The sequence below is a fragment of the Glycine soja genome, chromosome 6 (assembly GCF_004193775.1).
Source record: "Glycine soja cultivar W05 chromosome 6, ASM419377v2, whole genome shotgun sequence".
NCBI classification, from domain to species: Eukaryota; Viridiplantae; Streptophyta; class Magnoliopsida; order Fabales; family Fabaceae; genus Glycine; species Glycine soja.
In genome coordinates, this window is record NC_041007.1 from 35577245 (window position 1) to 35597995 (window position 20751).

Here is a 20751-nt window from a genome sequence, read left to right on the forward strand (position 1 = left end):
CAGATTTTGTATTTCTCAACAAATTTTCAAATCTAAAACCCTCCTGTTAAAACATCCTTTCATAACTTCTCTATTCAGACACATTGGAATTCAAGTTACTTAGGTTTAAATGGTTAAACAAACATATTGTATTCATCATATTGTCGTGATTTATTCATTAACATCGTCTAATATTTTTAGGGTTAATTAAATTTTTAATTTTTTAATTTTTTAGATTCCAAATTTTAAACCCTTTTTTTATAACTGTTAGTCCTACATTAATTCTTAATAATCTGTATTAGTCTCTAAACAACTTTGCACATTTTAAACCGTTGTTGATTTTTATTGCTCTAAATTAGTTCTTGGTTATTTTTAGTCTCTCCTTTATTTTATTTTATGTTTGAGATTAATTTTGAGAAGTTGTAAAAAAAAATAAAAAAACTAAAAATTGAAATCTGAAAAAGTTAAAGGGACTAAAAATATAATTAACTTTTGTTTATTATTATTCAATGATTGTAAGCGAGCTTAAAATCTAAAACATGATGGATACTATATAAACTTTTCATCACTAAGCTTTCAGTGAAATAAAATCATGTGATTTAAAAAATAATGACTTAATATATGAATTTAGTGTATGTAAGTTCATATATTTTTTATTTTAGTCCTTGTAATAAAATTATTGTTAATCTTTTTATGTTTGCATTTTTTTAACTTTAGTCTCTTTAAGATTTTAATTCTTTTCATATTTAGTCCATACTTCTCACTTTAGAGATTAAAATTGAAAAAAATACAAATTTACAAAATGAAACATGAAAAAAAAACTTACAAGACTAAAATTAAAAAAATGTGAACTTACAAATACTAAATTCATATTAAAACAAAAAAAATAATTGTTATAACTTTTATACTTCAAACGTTATTTATTTTTCAACAAATTTTCAAGTAGAAATAAACAATCACTTACATCTTTTTTTTTCTTCTTTTTTTAGGTGTCTACTGTCAATAACCTTTTGCTTGCCTTTAAAAAAATGATTTTCTTCAATAAAAAAAATGATCTAGCTAATAAGAATTTTAGTAAAATCGAATATGCTGATTTACGAAAAATTAATGTTTTATGAAATATTTTAAATTATTTGAAAAATAAACATTAAACAAATTATGTGTTTCATATAATAGTTTTACATTAAATAATTTTAAATTTTATTTTCTTAACACGTTAGCTTTTTTTAACTTTTTAAGTTTATCTAATGTTTTGAAGCTTTAATTTTTTTTATTAAATAATTTTATTTTAATTAACCAACATTTAAAGATTTTTGGATGTTTAAATTTCTAATAATCAGTAAAATAAATTCTAACATTAATGGATAAAATTATTGTTTATTGTTTTGATATTCTATAATAGAATAAAAAAGATGTGTTTATTATCTCTTTATTCTTTAAACTTTTTATAATTTATGTTTTTAGTCCTTGAATTTTTTAATTTATTTTTAATCTTTTAAATTTTATTTCGTTTTTACTTTTAGTCTCATATAACTTTTTTTCGTCCTTACTTTTAGTTTTTCAAAATGACTTGAAGTAAGGATAAAAAATTTAAGGACTAAAGATAAAGAGGAAAGAAAATTTAAGGAACTAAAAACACAAATCTTAAAAAGTTTAAAACCTAAAAAGATAATTTATCCAAAAAAAGATTTATTCTATTTCAACTACCCAAACATTATATAATTGTTAGTTATATTCATTAAATATTTAATGGCTAAGATTGTTTACTTGCAATTCTTGGTTTCAATTTTGCATTTTTTTTTTCAATTCTTAGTACTATTTTAGCCTCTGGCTAAACGTCTAATCATCTATACGTCGTCACCGTCAAAGCCTCCAAACTCTTCACCAATAATGTAACATCTCTAATTTTGGGTACAAAAAAGGACCTAGGACCCTTTGAAGTATAATTATGTAATAGAAGTGTTTTTGGTTTGACTATTGTGTTTGGAATGATTGGAAGCCATTAAATGGCCCTTGGAAGTGTAACTTTGTGATCCTTGAGTGTTGCCAATCTCACACCCGCACTAAGCACACTAAATGTGTGCTCAACGGAATGAGAACACATCTAGATACTCAACATAAGAGTCTTTGCATTGCCCCTAGGTACTATTATTAGTTTCTTTTATTTTATTTACAAAATTATGGAGTTGATTAAAAACTCAAAATTACTAAACATCCTTTCAAAATCATGAATTTAATTTTTTGCCTTTGCTTGGAAACATTATTACTTGATACTGAACCAAATTCATTCTTAATAACTGTTAACTCATCGGCAAGTGTACCAATTCGTACAAGTAATAATAAACGGTAAGATCGAGTATCAAGTCCACAAGGACTTTACTTGGACTCGAAGTTTGTATATACTAAATTTTGAGCAATGGAATGAAGAAAAACTTATATACTTTGAGGTAAAAGTGCATAAATGTAAACTTTGAGAGTAATAAAAGACATAAAAACAAAGCAAGGTTCAAAGAGACAAGAAAAACAAACACTTTTTGAGTGTAAAAATGACAACTTGGTGTAGATTTTGTAGAAGTGTTCAGTGTTTGGCCAACCAAAAGTACTCTTGATGTAATTTTAAGGATTTTTCACTATTTAAAGTTATTCCAACTATTACCTTATCCAACTAATCTACTCTAACCATGATTCCTCGTGTGAAAGAGTCTAAGTCACTTGATTTCACTCCTAATCCCTTAGAAAGCTAATTCAAGTAACTCGCTTTAAGAATAAAGATGCATAAATAAGGTTAACCAACACTATTTCATCCTTAGATATGGGTTACTTAGAAATTCCTTCATGTTCTTAGAGTAAAAACATTTCCCAATGATTAAAACACTATAACATACATGTATATGAGTGATCAAATCATAAACAAAGCAATACACATAGAAAGGAAGCAATAATAATGAAATAACATTAAATGAATATTATAGATCGTTACATCATAGATTTTTTGGTATCCAATCCCCCAACAATGGGTAAGTTAGCCTTTCATGGCCATTAGAGACCAAAAACAAGAACAAGAAACAAAGAAAATGGAGAACATGGAAGAAGAAGAGCTCCCAAAGTGACTTTAGACTCCAAAGCAATAAACATAGATAGGAAGTAATAATACTGAAATAACATTAAATGAATAGTAGAGATCATTACATCATAGAGTTTTTGGTATCCAATCCCCCAAAATTGGGTAAGTTAGCCTCTCATGGCCATGAGAAACCCAAAACAAGAAGAGGAAACAAAGAAAATGGAGAACATGGAAGAAGAAGAGCTTCTAAAGTGGCTTTAGTCTCCAAAAAAATGCCCTAGGCCATCTCCCTTTGTTCAATGGAATAGTGCCCCTTTTGACTACCTCAGAAACATTGCACTGTCGCATTTTCAAAAAGTCCTTGTGTGCTAAGCCTGCATGTGCACGTTGAGTGTCATGCATAGTGCAACTGGCTTAAGTGACAAGGCGCTGAGCCTACATGTGTGCACTGAACACACATACATGGTACAACTGACTCGAGAAACCACCATATGCTTGACACGTGTTCCTCTAGGTTGGGCTTCTCGCCCTGAGTGCGTTTTAAAAGAAGCGTTCGTTAATGAAATATCATTCATAAAGAAACGACTTAATTTATCAAACAATTGATTCCCAACAAAATATTAAAACACAATAAAACTTTAATGTACATCCTCTAAGTCCTTCATTAAACAATTATTCTTTACAAATATAAATACATGTATACATCCTTGAAATTGAATGCATAATACATCTAAGTCACATTCAAGAGAATGATATCCTCTTTTATAGAAAAAGAGACTAAGACTTATGAAAATGGATTTTAAGATGGAGCAGGTGTTGGTTCACTTGGGAAAAGGAGGTTCTAACAAAATTCATGAGTTTAATTCGATTAAAATGTATAAAGGGGGAGGTAGAGGACAAGTGGGTGTGGAAAGAAAACTTAAGGGATGGATATAAAGCCAACGAAGTCTACCACCTGATACTAGTTAATAATACCATTCCTAGCTACAATGTGGATTATGATATTTTCGAATGTTTGGTTTGTCAATGCACCATCAAAAGTGGTGTCCTTTGCATGGAGAGTTTTCCTAGATTCAGTTAAAATAAGGAATAATCTAAGGAATATGAATTGTCAACTTCCTGGAAATGATTATTTTTACCCACTATGCAGACAAGTTGAGAAACTATTGTCCATCTTGTCTTGCACTACAGGTTTGCTTTTAATATATGGGCAGAGGTATACAAGTTGGAAGGTGTTGTAAAGGTTCTTCCTAGTAACATGGTCCAGATATTTTGGCAACATTGTGGTGGTGACTATATGGTCAATTTGGTGGCATCATAACAACATGGTCTTCAGAGATACCCAACATATCTTATAGACTATTTTGGACTGCCTAAAGCTCTCTTTGTAGGAATGGGAAGGATCTAGATTGGACAATTTTATTCCAATGGTCAACCCAACCAATGTTATGTTTACAATCAATACCATGAGCTACTTTTTAATGTAAAATTCTTTGTTATGTTCAGTTAACTGAAAGCTTCAGGGTAACTACCTTCCTTGTTCTATGTTGGAATGTGTCTTTGTTTTACATAGGATTTTCTTCATGCCAGTGTGCATGTGCTAGTAGGGGTATTATGTAATTTTTTGTGGTTGGACTTCATGATGTTATGCACGTAGTTTTCTTTCATGTAAAATTTTCATAATCGCCCAAGGGGTATTTCTTGTACCTTCCATTGGCTTAATAAATTTTTATCTTGGCTGGTCCAAAAAAAAACTCTCATTGATATTTCAATTCCAACTAATGATGATGCTATAGCTTCAATTCGATTAATTCTTAACAGAGACTCACAACAATGATTTAATAAAATTCATCCCTTATAAAACCACTTGAAACTCATGAAACATCCTGAGAGAATCCTCATTTTACTCGCACAAGTTCATTCCTATCCTTAGGACTTGTCATAGCTTTCCATTCTATCTTGTTGTTCATACTAGATCATTCATCTTTCTCTGAAAGTAAAAGTGTGCAGAGTGAGTCTCTCTCCTCCTCTAAACCAACACATACGACCTTTCAGTGACATACACAAACGTCAACCACCTTGATGTGGTACTCTCATAAGTCACACTTGTAACCCTAAGCGCATTTCCAAACTAAATTCTCAATTCATCACATCTCGTGACCGCTAGCATTGGAACTCCACGAACTCAATGGCCTTACAACATTTTAAGTTGGATGACAATTGAGAATACACCCTCGCTATGGTACATTAACAAGGATCTCACAAACCTTGGTTATGCCTCGCGTTTAGTTAGGGATGCCATGTCAGTTGTGTGACCCATAGTCATAACTCAGAGCTACACCCCCAATGATGATCACACCTACAAGCATACCTCGGGTACCAATTTGTGACCATCCACTACTTTTGAGGATTGACTCCTTACATGACTCTCATCTCTAGGATAATCTTTTACAGGTATGTGTGGAGTTCCTTTGTCAAATGGTAACAGATGACAGTCAATCAATAACATGAGCTCATTGCACACGAGACTAATGTCTCTCACGAAGACCTATGTCTTCCCCACTATCTCAAGTGGTCATTGCATTATAACCCCAATGATGGTTACCAATGATGAAAATTTGCCATCAATGAACCTCTCAACTTGTGAGGAAGTTAAGATGGTTGTTTTTAGCTTGAATGGTGTTAAGGCCCGCGGACTAGGTGGGTTTGGGGGTGTTTCTTCCAAGCTTTTTGGAACTTTGTAGGACTGGATGTTTATAACTCAGTTATTTGAGTAGGATTCGTTGCTGCCAAACTTAAATTCCAACCTTGTGGTGCTACTTCCCAAGTTTCAAGGGGTCGATTCAATTGCAAAATTTAGGCCAATTACATTAGATATTTTTAGGTAATTCCATTATAAACACATCTTTTACACAATAATCACATATCTTAGATGAAACTCCCCACACAATCTTTCCAAAGCTTGCCTCCCCAGTTAGTCATCACAAGAGATCACCTTTCTTAAACAACGTGTTATCCACATCATGATCATGTTATGTTCTAACAGTCTCACCACAACTAAAACAAAAAAGGATCCATCCTTCTCCCTTCACATCTCACAACAAGAGAAACCTTACAAACATCATTCTTAACACAAAAGAACATGTGCATCATGCATCACAAGCCCGTAATGAACCAAGTTCATGGCTTCATCATTTTCATAGGTTTTATATAGTTCATTGCCCACTCTCAAGTCTTAAGTTATTTTTAGTCCTCGATTTTTAATCTCCAAGCAAAGCTCCTAAATCTCTTTCTAAGTTCAAATTAATCATTATCCATATTTGTTGGGCACTTAACAATTTCTAATCCATTTGATCATTAAGTTTACACTCTTATTCAGGATTAGTTCAGTATTTTCTATAATGAACGACATTAATCTCTAGAACAATGTTCTAGTCTTACAAATGCACTCAAAGAGAGTCCATTTGTACCATCACAATAATCTACGATCCTTGTTCCCAAAACAACGCATCATCACACAATTACACACAAAAATCATATACATACTATAACAATTAGTTATAACAATAAACAATATCAAATCACAACTAATCAATATTCAAAGATAAAGTGCGAAGGTTTTCCTTTCAAGTTAGAACACTCATTTATAAATCCAAATAAGCCAAACAACAATTAAAAGGAAATAATATTAATTCATTTTTCTTCTGACATATAAGCTGACATTTCAGCTTAAAAATTATTTAACATATCAAATCAACTCAAATTTAATGAAAATTCACATAGATACTTTTATCATGCATATTTCATAAAAAAAATTCATTACCTTAAATTTCAAACATAAAAATATTATATTAATTTTTGCAACTAGGCATATCCTGAAATTCACTACTTTTTGTGATATTGTTTTATGGGATCTTCCTGTAATTGAGAGAAATATTTTGTAATTACATTTGTAATAGTGGAGAATTTTTTTATGGACAAGTTCTTAATGTCTAATATTTTTTTCCTCTCGTGTCATAAGTTTTTCAATTTTCACACTTTTGCAGAAATTTGGTCTTGAAATTTTATGAACCTAGAATAAAACAATAGATAAGGGCCTTATATGTACAAGTGTTGTAAAATATAAATGTATGTTGCTTAAAAAATTGACTTGTAATTTAATTAAAAATGATGTATTTTATTACATACAAAATATTTTCTCTACTCATAATACATACAAATACAAAAAATTACATGTAAATAGGCATTTAAATTTTGGATTAACTAAGTTTTTAGTCATTTAAATTTTGGATTACATGTAAATAAGCATACGGATCAAGTTGACCCGTATGACTCTTACAGATCAACTTGATTCGTGAGAGGCATACGGATCAACTTGATCTGTATGCTTGTTGCGGATCGAAACACATTACGGATCATCTAAATCCTATTGTGGATCATCTAAATCCTAACCTATCTCTATTGTGGATAACCTAAATCCCTATGCAGATCATCTAAATCCCTACAAACTACACTACACCAACAAAAATGGAAGTAGAACGACACAACAAAAGGGAGAAGAGGCTTACCTCGATGGTCGACAGTGGAGCAGCGCAATGCACGTCCTGCCGGAAGAGAAGAACTGGAAAAACCACCACGAATAAGCCGACAATAATGCTGAAGAAGAACGAAAGAAGAAGATAGGTTAGGCACGAGCTGAAGATGAAGAAGGGGCTCAAGAAGAAAAGGCACTCACAGCCGCGAAAGAAGGGGCACTAAGGGTCGAGGAAGAAGAAAAGGCTGGTGGAAGAAGAACAGGCTGGGTGCACAAAAGTTTTTAAAAAATGGGTAGGGGTATTTTAGACTTTTACCATTAAGTGCTGGGTGCACCTAGCATCAGCCAAAGAGGAAGAGTTTGGGCCCAAAACTAACCAGCCCGAAATTGTGAATGAGAGTTAGTTACAGTTAAGGGTTATTCTTCCTACACCATTTAATTTTTTTCTACACCCAACAAATTTTATGAAATTCCCAATTTGCCCTTTTGTGTGTTGTACTGTTCATTTAGAATTTTTGGTACATCCATTGATCTCCTCCTCCTCCTTCGTATTGGTATTGTTCATGGTGTGTGTTTGTTGTCCGTGACTCCTCCCTAGTTTCTTCTCTGACAATTCTTTGTCGTCCTCCACGAGTTTCCTCTCCTCCGTTGCAGTAGTGCTATGGAGGAGAGAAAACTTGTGGAGGATGACAAAGAACTACTGGAGGAGAAACTAGGAGGGCCATGGACAACAAACACACACCACAAACAATACCAATACCAGTTCAATGGAGGAGAAGGAGGAGACTAACAGGCGTGCCAAAAATTCCAAATGAACAGTGCAACACAAAAAAGGGCAAAATGAGAATTTCATAAAATCGACTGAGTATAGAAGAACATTGAATGGTGCAGGAAGAATAACCCTACAATTAATTGGGAGGTTGTTAGAGTTAATTGTCCCAAATAAAAAGCAATTAGAGAGATTTCTATTTGTACCAAGTAAATTACAACATTAGAGTCTATTTAGGAAAAAGGGTAGAGGTATAGTTTAGAATAGATAGTAGAAAGCATGATGTAATACAAGTATGAGGTAAAGTCTCATATCGAGTAAGAATGAAAAAAGTTAAGTACCATATAAGTAAAAAGAAGATCCATAAACGTAAGCCTTAAAGTTGAGTTAATTTAAGTAGAACTAAAATTTTCAATAAAAATCATAAAAAAAAACTTTAAATAAATCATTAGAGACAAGTTAAAATCAACATTATACAAAGAGAGTGAGAAGTTATATATATATATAAAGAGAAAACCGACTTCACAAAATAACATATTATGCATCAACCAATAATACTTTTTAACTAAATTTATCATCTTCAACCTGATAATTCAAACATACATGCATTACACTATTACAAGATGCTTAAAAAGAGAGTTCTCAATCCAAGTACTAGATATGATTGATATTACAAAATGGCAATCTAATGCACAACCTTAAACCTAGTGACGATGAAGGCTAGCTATGCATAGTCTTACGGCGCAAGCAATGAGATTTGAAAAGGGTTAAAATAATGATGGATATTATTATAGTTTATGCAACACAATGTGTGCCCTATGTTTTGGCTGCAAAGTGAGCATAGCCACTGGAGCATGTGTATAAGTCGAAGAAAGCTCAAAAGAGAAATGTTGCAGAAGAGTGCGAGTAAAATAAACTGTTGGAGGGTATAGCCTGAGAACTTTATATAAAATCAAGGTCACCTATGCAAAAAACATTTTGGCACAAATTAGCACAAAATATATTTTTAATTAATAATAGAGAAAACAGATTATGAGCTGGCAGTGTAAAAAGTTTTACATAGTCATCTAGTTACAACCTACCATGTATCATAAGTTTGTTAACATTTAAAATAATTATCTTAACGCAATTCAAAAAGTGTAAAATTATTTTACACTATCAGTGCATAGACATTAAACTCTTAATAATAACAATAATCAAATGAAAGCATGTCATACATACAGTTTTAAGGTGACTTAACCCATCAATGTTTGGATTTTGGTTTCCAAAAACTTGAAAAACTTTGTCCCTTGCTTGTGCTTGCCATTCTGGATACCTAGCCAACAAGACCATTGTCCAAATCAGCAGAGAGGAAGTGGTCTCTTTCCCTGCCAAGTAAAACAACTTTCATTCCTCAATTACTTCTTGGTTGGTCATTCCAACAGCCCTACTATTTCCATGTCCCTGGATTTCCTTGTGATTTGATTCCAAAAGTATGCTTAATAAATCTTCATTGGAGGACCATTCTCCATGGTTTTCTCTCTTTTTTTTATGATACCCTCAATTGAATCTAGTATCTCTTTTTCAATTGCTTCCATCCTCTTGTTGGTAGTTGTAGGTACATGCCTAGAAACATATGTTAATTATGAAGGAATGGACTTCTTTGAATTGATTTGGGTCCATAATGATAACCTTTGGTGTTCTACCTTCCCAAAGGAAGGATTTCTTGCCTGCACATCCTTTACTTATCAGCAACAGCTCAAAAAGGCTTCAACAACTAAAAAGTATACTTACGAGTAAATAGGCATTTTGGTCCCTAACTTTTGGCTCCTTTTGCAAATTAGTCCCTATCTTTTTAAAATATAAAAAATAGCTCCTATCTTTGCATAAGTTTTGCAAAATAGTCCTTACCATTAAATTTAAAAGTAACGCCGTTAGTGAGGTGCATTATTGGTAATTTTAGTGCCACATAGACTATCCAACGTGACAAATTATCTCAGATTGTGACACATAGACTGGACTTTGATGCGAAATTTAAAAAGTTGTCAAATATTTTCTTCTTCACTTCTTCTTCAACCTGGCGATACCAGGTTGTGTTGTGTGGTATCATCACAATGAAGCACGCCTCCACTACTACTAAACTTTCCTTTCTCTCTCTCTGTTATGTGGAAATGTCGGGATCAAAGGGCGAGGGAGGAGAAGAGTACCTCTTCAAGATCGTCATAATCAGAGACTTTGCGGTGGGCAAATCCAACCTTCTCTCCCGCTACGCCCGGAACGAGTTCAACATGCACTCCAAGGCCACCATAGGCGTCGAGTTCCAGACTCAGTGCTTGGAAATCGACTCCAAGGAAGTCAAGGCTCAGATTTGGGACACCGCCGGCCAAGAGCGATTCCGCGCCGTCACCTTCGCCTACTACCGCGGCGTTGTCGGCACCCTCATTGTCTACAACATCTCCCGTCGTACCACCTTCGATAGCGTCGGTCGCTGGCTCGACGAGCTTAAAAGTAACACTAACACTAGATCTCACTTTTGTTTTTTTTTTCTTTGCCTTTCCTTCCAAGCTTCAAATCCAATTCTCACTCTCACCTTTAACACAGATCCGATTCGATTTCCTTTCTCTTCACATGTATACTTTGACAAGTTAACCTAGGAGTAGAGCAGTCTTACAAATTCACAATTGATTACAATTTTTGTCTTCTTATAGCTTCATGTGTGTAAAATGACTGGAAAGAGATGATACAAGTAAAATTATTGATTAATTAATTGCTTACATATGGAGTAGATCATAGAATTAAAATTAAAATTGTTGTTGCTGTGTATGATATGATGCAGCTCATTGCGATAAGACGGTGGCAATGATGCTAGTGGGGAACAAATGTGACTTGGAGAATATAAGGGCGGTGAACATTGACGAAGGGAAAAGCCTTGCGGAAGCGGAAGGCTTGTTTTTCATGGAAACGTCTGTGTTGGACTCCACAAACGTGAAGACGGCATTCGAGATGGTAATTTGAGAGATATACACCAACGTGAGCAGGAAGGTGATCAACTCCGAAACATACAAGGCAGAGTTATCTGTCAACAGGGTCAGCCTCGTCAACAATGGTGCTTCTACATCTAAGCAAAATCAACCCTATTTTTCTTGCTGTTCCAGATGACCTACAGTACTATACAACTTGCTATTTCCTTTTTCTTGCTTTTCTTTGCTTTATTAATTAAATGGGCTCGGTTGGATTGTTCCTTCAAAACTTGTTTATCAGTTACACCTATATAGTAAATCAAAATGTTGTCTTCAATCTCAGGAAAGCGGGTATAAATTGTATAATTGGGTTACAAAGAGCTTATAATTGCACTGCAGCGAATGAAAGCGGACATCCATTTATGTCAAATTGTCTTTGTGATTATTGTTTCTTAGTTTCCTCGTCTTGTTCTCTATACTCCACAATTCTCGCTCCCCATTGAATCCTTCAGTTGTTGCTTTCTTGTGCATTTTGGTCACAACTTGTTCTCTATATACTATTATTGCACTTGTTAATTTTACTTTTGGTTTTTTAAGTGTATATTTATATTTATTGTACTAAAAAAATATTAAAATTTAAAGATGATAAATTTACAGAGAAAATATGTTTTTAGTTTCCATGCATTCGGTCAAATTTTGTTTTGATCCTTGTACTTTTAAATTAATAAATTTAATCCTTCAAAATTTTAAATGTGAATTTAGTCCCTCCTTGATGGAGGATGGTTTAAGTATATGAAGATAAATGTAGTTAGTCGAAAGGCGAATACTAATATAGCCGTGGAATGAAAAGACTATCAATGGAAAACTTATCAATTTCCTTTCATTGCTAGCTAGAACCTTTTCTTAAATTTGCAACGAAAAGATTAATATTTTTTTTTTTTGAAAAAAAACCATGTGGTGCTTCGAATTTAGAATTAAAAAATCTCATTTGGTTGGAAAAAAACTTCAACAAGAAAACATAATATACCATTTAAAATCTGTTATTTGGTTGTAAGTAATGACGTTGTCCCAGTCGAAACATTAGTATTTTTTAAAGTGTGCTATTATTGACGAGATTGTTGATAAACCATGACTGGTTGCGTTGTGTGGTATCATCACAGCGAAGCACGCTTCCACTACTCCTAAACTTTCCTTTCTCTCTCTCTTGTGTGGAAATGTCGGGATCCGAGGACGAGGGAGGAGAAGAGTACCTCTTCAAAATCATCATAATCAAAGACTTTGCAGTGGGCAAATCCAATCTACATTTTAAATTTTACATCAAAATTCAGTCTATATTTTTATAAATCCTAATTTGAGAAAGAAGAAGCAAGTAAACAAGAAAATATTTGATAATTTTTTAAATTATACATCAAAGTCCAATTTACTTGTCATAATCTAGGATAATTTATCATGTTGAATAATCTATGTAGCACTAAAATTATCAACCATACACATCACTAACGACGTTACTTTTAAATTTAATGGCATTACAGCAAGAACTAATTTGCAAATATGTAAAGATATGGATTATTTTTTACATTCCAAAAAGATAGAAATTAATTTGTAAAATGGGTCAAAAGTTAGGAATCCATTAAATGATATTCCCTCCATTTCACATTGATTGTAATTTTAACATTTAAAAAAATCAACTAACATTTTCAGTTTCATTGAAATATTAAAACTTATATTCTAATTTTATCTCCTAATAAATACTATTGTCTTGGATTACTTCAGGATGCATTTATAGAAATTAAGAAAGAAAGTAAGAACATATTAGTAAAATTGGTATCTATACTCTGTACTACTACTGTCTGGGAGTAATTACTTTTTTTAAATGACAATCAATATGAAATGAAAGGACTAAAGGAGTAATACAGCAGGAATGAATTGTTAAGCAAGCAGTGATACTGTGATAGGCACCAGACTAGTAACGAATTTTAAAGCATTGCCTTTTTCTACAAGAAATTATCATGTTTTTTCATGACACGTGTCTTTTAATTTGAGAAAACAAATAATAACACCAAATAAAGATTAGTTGGAAAACCATCTGATAATCATAAAGATATCAACTTGCTAACTAGTTTGGCCTGCTAAGTGTAGGTTTCGATTAAAGTTTGCAAACTTAATTTGAGTCAAACTTAAGTTTGCAAAAGCAACTAAGTGTATGTTTTAATTGAAATTAGCTAGTAATGTTTCGCGTTTCAATTCAAATTTAACGCAAATCTAATGAATACTAGTAAAATGAAAGCAAAAGTAAGGATTTTAATTCTTTGAAAAAAGTACTTTTGAGCCTCAAAAATACTTTTTTCACCTGAAAATCAAGCGCTTACAAAATTGAGTTTGCTGACAAAATTTTCATAAACAAAAAATACTTTTAAAGATAAATCAAATATGTCACCAAAATGAGTTTACTCTACAAACTAAAAAAATACTTTTAAGGATAACCAAATATGTCACCAAAATTAGTTTACTCTACAAACTAAGTTTGGAACTCCGCAAACAGAAGAACAAACATATAGTAATTTCATCCTCAAATGTTTGTGCTAGACAGTAGCTATTACGAGGGAGGAGAGTGAGAAAACAAATTAAAAGTTGTACCATATTTGTCGATAGTGTGATGTAACAAGGAGGATACACGAGGAGCAACATCATTGGATAGACGAAAAGGTTGGGAATTGGGCTGGTGTTGTTGCAAAAGGGTTGGAAATTGCTTGGGCACCAGCAATTTTTCAAAATGATGAAAATATGATATTTTCCATTACAAATAGCAGCAGAATTTTTTCATTTGTGTAGCGTCATTTTTTTTTCCGTAAAATTTTCATCACTTAGTGTAATTTGCTTCTATTAAGGGTGGTTTGGAAGCGTATTTGGTCTCCGATAGTGTATGTGTGTTTGTTAGGAGTATACAGTGATTTTTGATCAGTTTTCATCGTCGGAAAAAAAAGGTAACAAAAAAAATGATATGCACATATGGATATGCTAATCCGTATGGTCATACGGATTGTTGATCCGTAGGCCCAATATGGATTGAACCTACGGATTGTCAATCCGTACGTGGCCCATAAGATTTTTTTATTTTCTTTTTCAAAAATATAATTTACGATTTAACTTAAAATTAATGGTCCGAGGAGGAATCAAACTTATGTCATAAACTAATAGACACCTTATGTTATAAATAAATAGTGTCGTTATATATAACACTAAAATATTTAATTTATATTTAATGTATATGTAAATTTACATAATAAATTTTCTAATAATTATTTTTTATATAATAATTAATTTGTTTACATATATAAATTATAAATAAAAATGATAGGTTTAATAAGTATTTACATATGTAAAAAATATCAAATTTATTTAATTATCAATTGCTATAAAAAACATCTAAATACATCATTCAATTAAATATCATATTTATTTAATTTTTAATCATTATAATAAACATTTAAATACATCATTCAATTAAATATCAAAATTTTTTAATTATAAAATTTTGTAAATAAATTAAATAAATAAAAAATTTCTAAAAAATAATTTTTAAAAATTAAAACATATGGATTCATAAATAAATTTTAAATTTTAAATTTTGATTTCAATATTTTTTATAACTACCAAATTTAATATATTTTTAAATTTGATTTCAATCATTATCTTAAACTAATAATCTTATTATATTTTTAATTTTAAATTTTGGTTTCAATATTTTTTATAACTACAAAATCAAATATATTTTTAAATTTGATTTCAATCATTATCTTAAACTAACAATATTATCATATTTTAAATTTTAAATTTTAGTATATTTTTTTATAACTATAAAATCAAATATATAACAATATTGGTTTCCATATTTTTAATATATTTTTTATAACCACTAAATCATTATCTTAAATTAACAATCTGATTATATCTTAAATTTTGGTTTTCATATTTTTTTATACAATATTGAAAATTAATTGTTTCACCAATCTAATCTTAATTTTAGCAATCTAATCTAATCTTAGTAATAACTAATATATATATATATATATATATATATATTTTTTTTTAAAAAAACCATATCTTAATTTTAGCGATCCAATCTTAAATTTTAAATTATTCAACAAAAAAACAAAAAAAAACCATATAGATCAACAAGACGATCCGTATAATTCATACGGATTGCTGATCCATATGACTTTTTCCAGAAAAAATGTCATTTTTATTTGGAGACGAAGAAGAAGAACAGCGGGGCGGGATCTATTTTGTTTCATGGTTTATCAATACACAAATGTATAACTAGGAGATGAAGATGACAGAGGAAGAGGAAGACGAAGAAGCGGCGTAGGAGGAGAAGTAACAAGCACGGGAACAGGAAGAGGAAGCAACAAGCGGCGTAGGAGAAGAATAGGAACAAGCAACAAGCACCAACAGAGGAAGCGGAAGAGGAAGACGAAGATGGCAAAGGAAGAGGAAGACGAAGAAGCGACGTAGGAGAAGAAGCGTACGGACAAAAAACTAGGAGTTTTTATAGTATTAGGGTGAAGGGTAATTTTGCCATTTCACCACAGGTGCTGGATGCCCCAGCAATTTTGCTGGGTGCACCAACACCCAAAAGGGTTTGGTTGGAGTTGTGGTGAGAAGGTGAGTATGGGTCACCATGCAAACCTTGCGCTCTAAGAAGCCTTTCAAACCTCTTAGGCCTAAGACACGGCGATTTCAGCATCTTCAGTGCCCATATGAGAATCACAGCTACCAACACAGTCATCACACATATTGCTGCTGCTGAAGAAAATAATGGCTCCATTTTTTGCTTCTACAATACTTAACTGGAGACAGAGTGAGGAGTGAGAAAAGAGAATAAGATGGCAATGGATGTTTCAAGATTTTTATATTATTTATTTGTTTAACACTAATACTTAAAGTTTGGGGATACTTATATTATTTTATTATAGAATAAATAATCATTTTCGTCCATAAATATGTAAATCGTTGATAAACTTATTTTTGAAAGATTAAAATTTAAAATTTATTTTCTGAAAGTGTAAGAAATGAGACAAATTTATTCGACCGTTAACTTTAGTCCATTATCAGTAATAAAAAAAATAACTTACATGACACAAAGGAACGAACTTGTTACAAAATTGATTGTGAACATGGGTCAGGAATAAATTAGATGAAAATGTTACTAGGTTATCATTATTGGACCTAAATGCCAGTCATTTTTTATGGACGAAAATATCAGTAATTTTTATTTTGGACCAAAATGTCATTACGTTTCCATTGACCAAAGATGTCAGTAAGTTATCATTATTGAACCAAAATGTTAATAATTTTCTATTGTATCAAAATGTCAATAATTTTTTTTATTGGACGTAAATGTTAGTAATTTTTGTTGAACCTAAATATCAATTTTCTATTAGACTAATTAATTAGACCCCAAATGTTTATTAGCAAAACAAATATACTAATATGATTATATAAAACATTCAAAAAATTAACACAAAACTAAAATATGATACAATATTAAGCACTAAATAAGAGACTTCTTCCAATAAAATTCCAATTAATATCATCCAACACGTTTCTTTGGGTATTTTATATTATTTTAATTTTTTTTAAATTACTTAATATATACATAAATATTAAAACTAAATATCTAAAAAAATTACTCTTTTATAATAAAGCTATATATATATATATATATATATATATATATATATATATATATATATATATATTATTCCTACTGAAAGTATAACACAGTTAAAATAAAATAGATTTATAAAGTAATTATATATTAAATTCATCTTTAAATTTTGTAATTTTTAAACTATCATGTTAGTTTAATTGAAATAAATGATAATAAACATGAATTTTTTAAAATTATTTGCTTTTTTGTTTTTTATAGGTAATTTTTTTATACGTAGGTATATCTTTTTCCTTAAAAAATAATCTTGTAATCAAGTTTAAAATATAGTAATAATTAAGGTTTTTCATTCCTTTCCAAGTTTGTTTAGTGTTATTATATCAGTTCCACATAATTAAGCTCAATGAGTCACACCTTTAGAGTTACCAATAAAAAAGGATAAATAGTCATTTCGTCCCTTAATGTGTAAATCACTAACAAATTCGTCCTTGAAAGATTAAAATTCAAAATTTGGGGGAAATTTACCCTAAAATTATATTTTACCTTGTAAATGAAACAAAATTTGGGGTCTAAAAATTAATCTAATAAAAAATACTGATATTTAACTTAAATAAAAAATTATTGATATTTTGGTTCAATAATGATATTTTACAGACATTTTTGTCAAATGGAAATCTACTAACATTTTGGCCCAAAATAAAAATTACTCACATTTTCGTTCAACAAATTATTGTTCACATTTAGGTCCAATAATGATAACTTATTAATATTTTCGTCCAATCTATTTAGCATTGACCACATTTGCATTCAATTTTGTAATAAATTTGTCCCTCCATGTCACATAGACTGTTTAATTAATGATAACAAGGCAGATAAAATTTTCGCACATTTTATACTTTTAGGAACTAAATTTTGAATTTTAATCTTTCATGAATAAATTTGTTTGCGATTTACATATTCATGTACGAAAATGACTATTTATCCTTTATTATATTATACTTTAACATGTGGAATGCAAGGTTTAATTTTATATGATTAAAAATAAAAATTGGCTTAATTATATTTTTAAATTTTTATTTTTTTTATTAATTATATGTTCGATAAATTTATCGTATTTTACTCCCAATTTTTAAAAAATTACAAATTTTGTCTTTCACAATTGAGCTGATGTGATACCCTAAAAATTGAGGATCAAATTTTGTTAAAATTAAAAATTTACGGTAATAATCACACAAAAATTAAGGATGAAATTCACATTAAAATAAAAAATATAACTTTTTAATATGTCACGACAAGTTAATGATGGAAGAAAAATTTATAATTTTTTTAATAAATTGAGAATAAAATAAGTTAAACTAATTTATTAATGGTAAAAATTATCAAAAAATATAAAAAAATCAAAGAAAAAAATAAATTAAGTCTTAAACATTAGAACACTTATGCTATGCAAGGCAAATGAAGAAAAAAAATGACAAATACTAACTTGTGGTTAAAATACTTAAAATATAATTTTTGTATTGAGACATAAAGTTGTGTGGTTTATAATATTTTTTGCATTTTCATATGATTTTAACATTAATTTTTTTTTCTCTTAGAAGACCCCCAATGAAAAAACATAGTCATGCTTTAAAGAGAAAGACTATAGCAATAAAAGATTGTGACAAAGGATGTGTCAACACGTGGTTAAAGAAAATGGCGATTGAATGATTTTTATATGCATTAATTAAAATACTGATTATGGGCATACCCTTTCGCCTCCATCTTCCTTGTTGGCAGTTGTCCTCATCTGCCCATGGGTATTTTTAGAAATTGACTTCTCTATTGATTCTTTTGAAGTTGTTTCTGTGTTGTCCCTTTAAAATCACGTTATTTTGAGAGTTGTGTTAATATTTTCTTAATTATTAAAATATTAAATTGTTGGATCAAGTGACCTCAGAATAATTAAGAAGGGGGAGTTGAATTAATTATTCCTAAACCTTTACTAATTAAAAGTTTACTCTTCTAAGGTTTTTACTATATTGTTAAGTAAATGAAGAATAGAAAAGAAACTTAACCAAAAGTAAAAGCGGAAATTAAAGTGCACAACGGAAATTAAAAGAGTAGGGAAGAAGGAGACAAACACACAAGAGTTTTTATACTGGTTCGACAACAATCCGTGCCTACATCCAATTCCCAAGCGACCTGCGGTCCTTGAGATTTCTTTTCAACCTTGTAAAAATCCTTTTACAAGCAAAGATCCACAAGGGATGTACCCTCCCTTGTTCTCTTTGAACAACCTAGTGGATGTACCCTCTACTAGAACTGATCCACAAGAGATGTATCCTCTCTTGTTCTCAGTCAACAACCCAAGTAGATGTACCCTCTACCTGTACCACAAAGGATGTACCCTCCAATGTATTAAGACAAAGTTCTTAGGCGGTTAGTCCTTCGAAACTTTGTGAATGGGGAAACAAAAGAATTCTCTAGTGGTTAGTCCTTTGAAATCTTTTGTTTATGGGAAAGGGAAGAATCAAAAGAATTCTCAGACTGTGTCATTTTGAATTCTTGGACAAGGGAGAAGGAAGACACAAAAGAATTCAGGCGGTTAGTCCTTCGTTCTTTTGGAAAAGGGAGAAGAGAGACACAAAAAGAATTCAGGCGGTTAGTCCTTGACGAATTATTTTTGGCAAAGGGAGAAGGGAATGAAAAAGATGAATAGCATAAGTTTTTGAACAAAGAATTTTTCTTGGAAGAGAAAGTTTTGAACAAAAACTTTTAGAAAGATGAAGAGAAGATGAAACAAAAAAACTGTTGAAAGAGATGAAAGAAAATATTGAAAGATGATTGAAAGAAATGATTGAGATGAATTAAATTGTTTCATGCCAAGGTCACATATCTATAGTTTCTTGATGACTCAAGTCAAAACTTGTAACTCTTGGCAAGATAATAAATCATCCACAAATCATAATAAAAACATGTGTATCAAATAAGTCATAAGTCATCAAAAGTAACCAAGTAGAACCATAACATATAAAGCAACTAACAAGTTTTAAACTTTTATAAAATAAAGTATTAATAAATTTTCAAAACATAATTTACTAAGTACCAAATAAGTAAACAAGATAATCAAATTTAAACACATAACAGAAAGACATTAAAACAAATTATTTTGCACCTATAAAAAATACATATTCACTATCTTAATCAACATAACCTTTAAATATAATAAAAAATCATAATAACTTTCAAACACAATCAATCATCAAACATTTCAAATTAGTTAAATTTAATTAACAATCAACTAACTATGCACAATAATTTCTATTTCAAAAAAAATTCAAAATTCAAAATTTTAAATTTCAATTTCAAATTTCCAATTTCAAATATCAAATTTTAAATTTGAAATTTCAAATTTCAAATTTTAAATTTTAAATTTTAAATTTCAAATTTCAACTTCCAACTTCCAACTTCCAATAACTTCTACTTCCAACTTTCAACTTCCATTTTCAACTTTCAACTTTCAGTAACTTCCATTTTCAATTTCCAACTTCTATTTTCAACTTTCAACTTCCAATAACTTCCATTTTCAACTTCCAACTTCCATTTTCAACTTTCAACTTCCAATAACTTCCAAATTTTAATTTTCAAACTTCCAATAACTTCCAAATTTTAATTTTCAAACTTCCAACTACTTGGACACAATTACCAAAGACGAAAAATCAATCATGTATATTGAAATTATTTAAACTAAATATAGTTAATTAATTATAATAAATTTTAGCATAATCAAATAATTTTGGACTTATCTTCAATTTA

At 30.4% G+C, this 20751-nt stretch overlaps 1 pseudogene; it reads left to right on the forward strand.

Annotated features, from left to right (window-relative positions):
• Window positions 1-10496: 10496 nt before the first annotated feature.
• On the forward strand, window positions 10497-11665 carry LOC114414151 (annotated as a pseudogene).
• Window positions 11666-20751: the final 9086 nt, after the last annotated feature.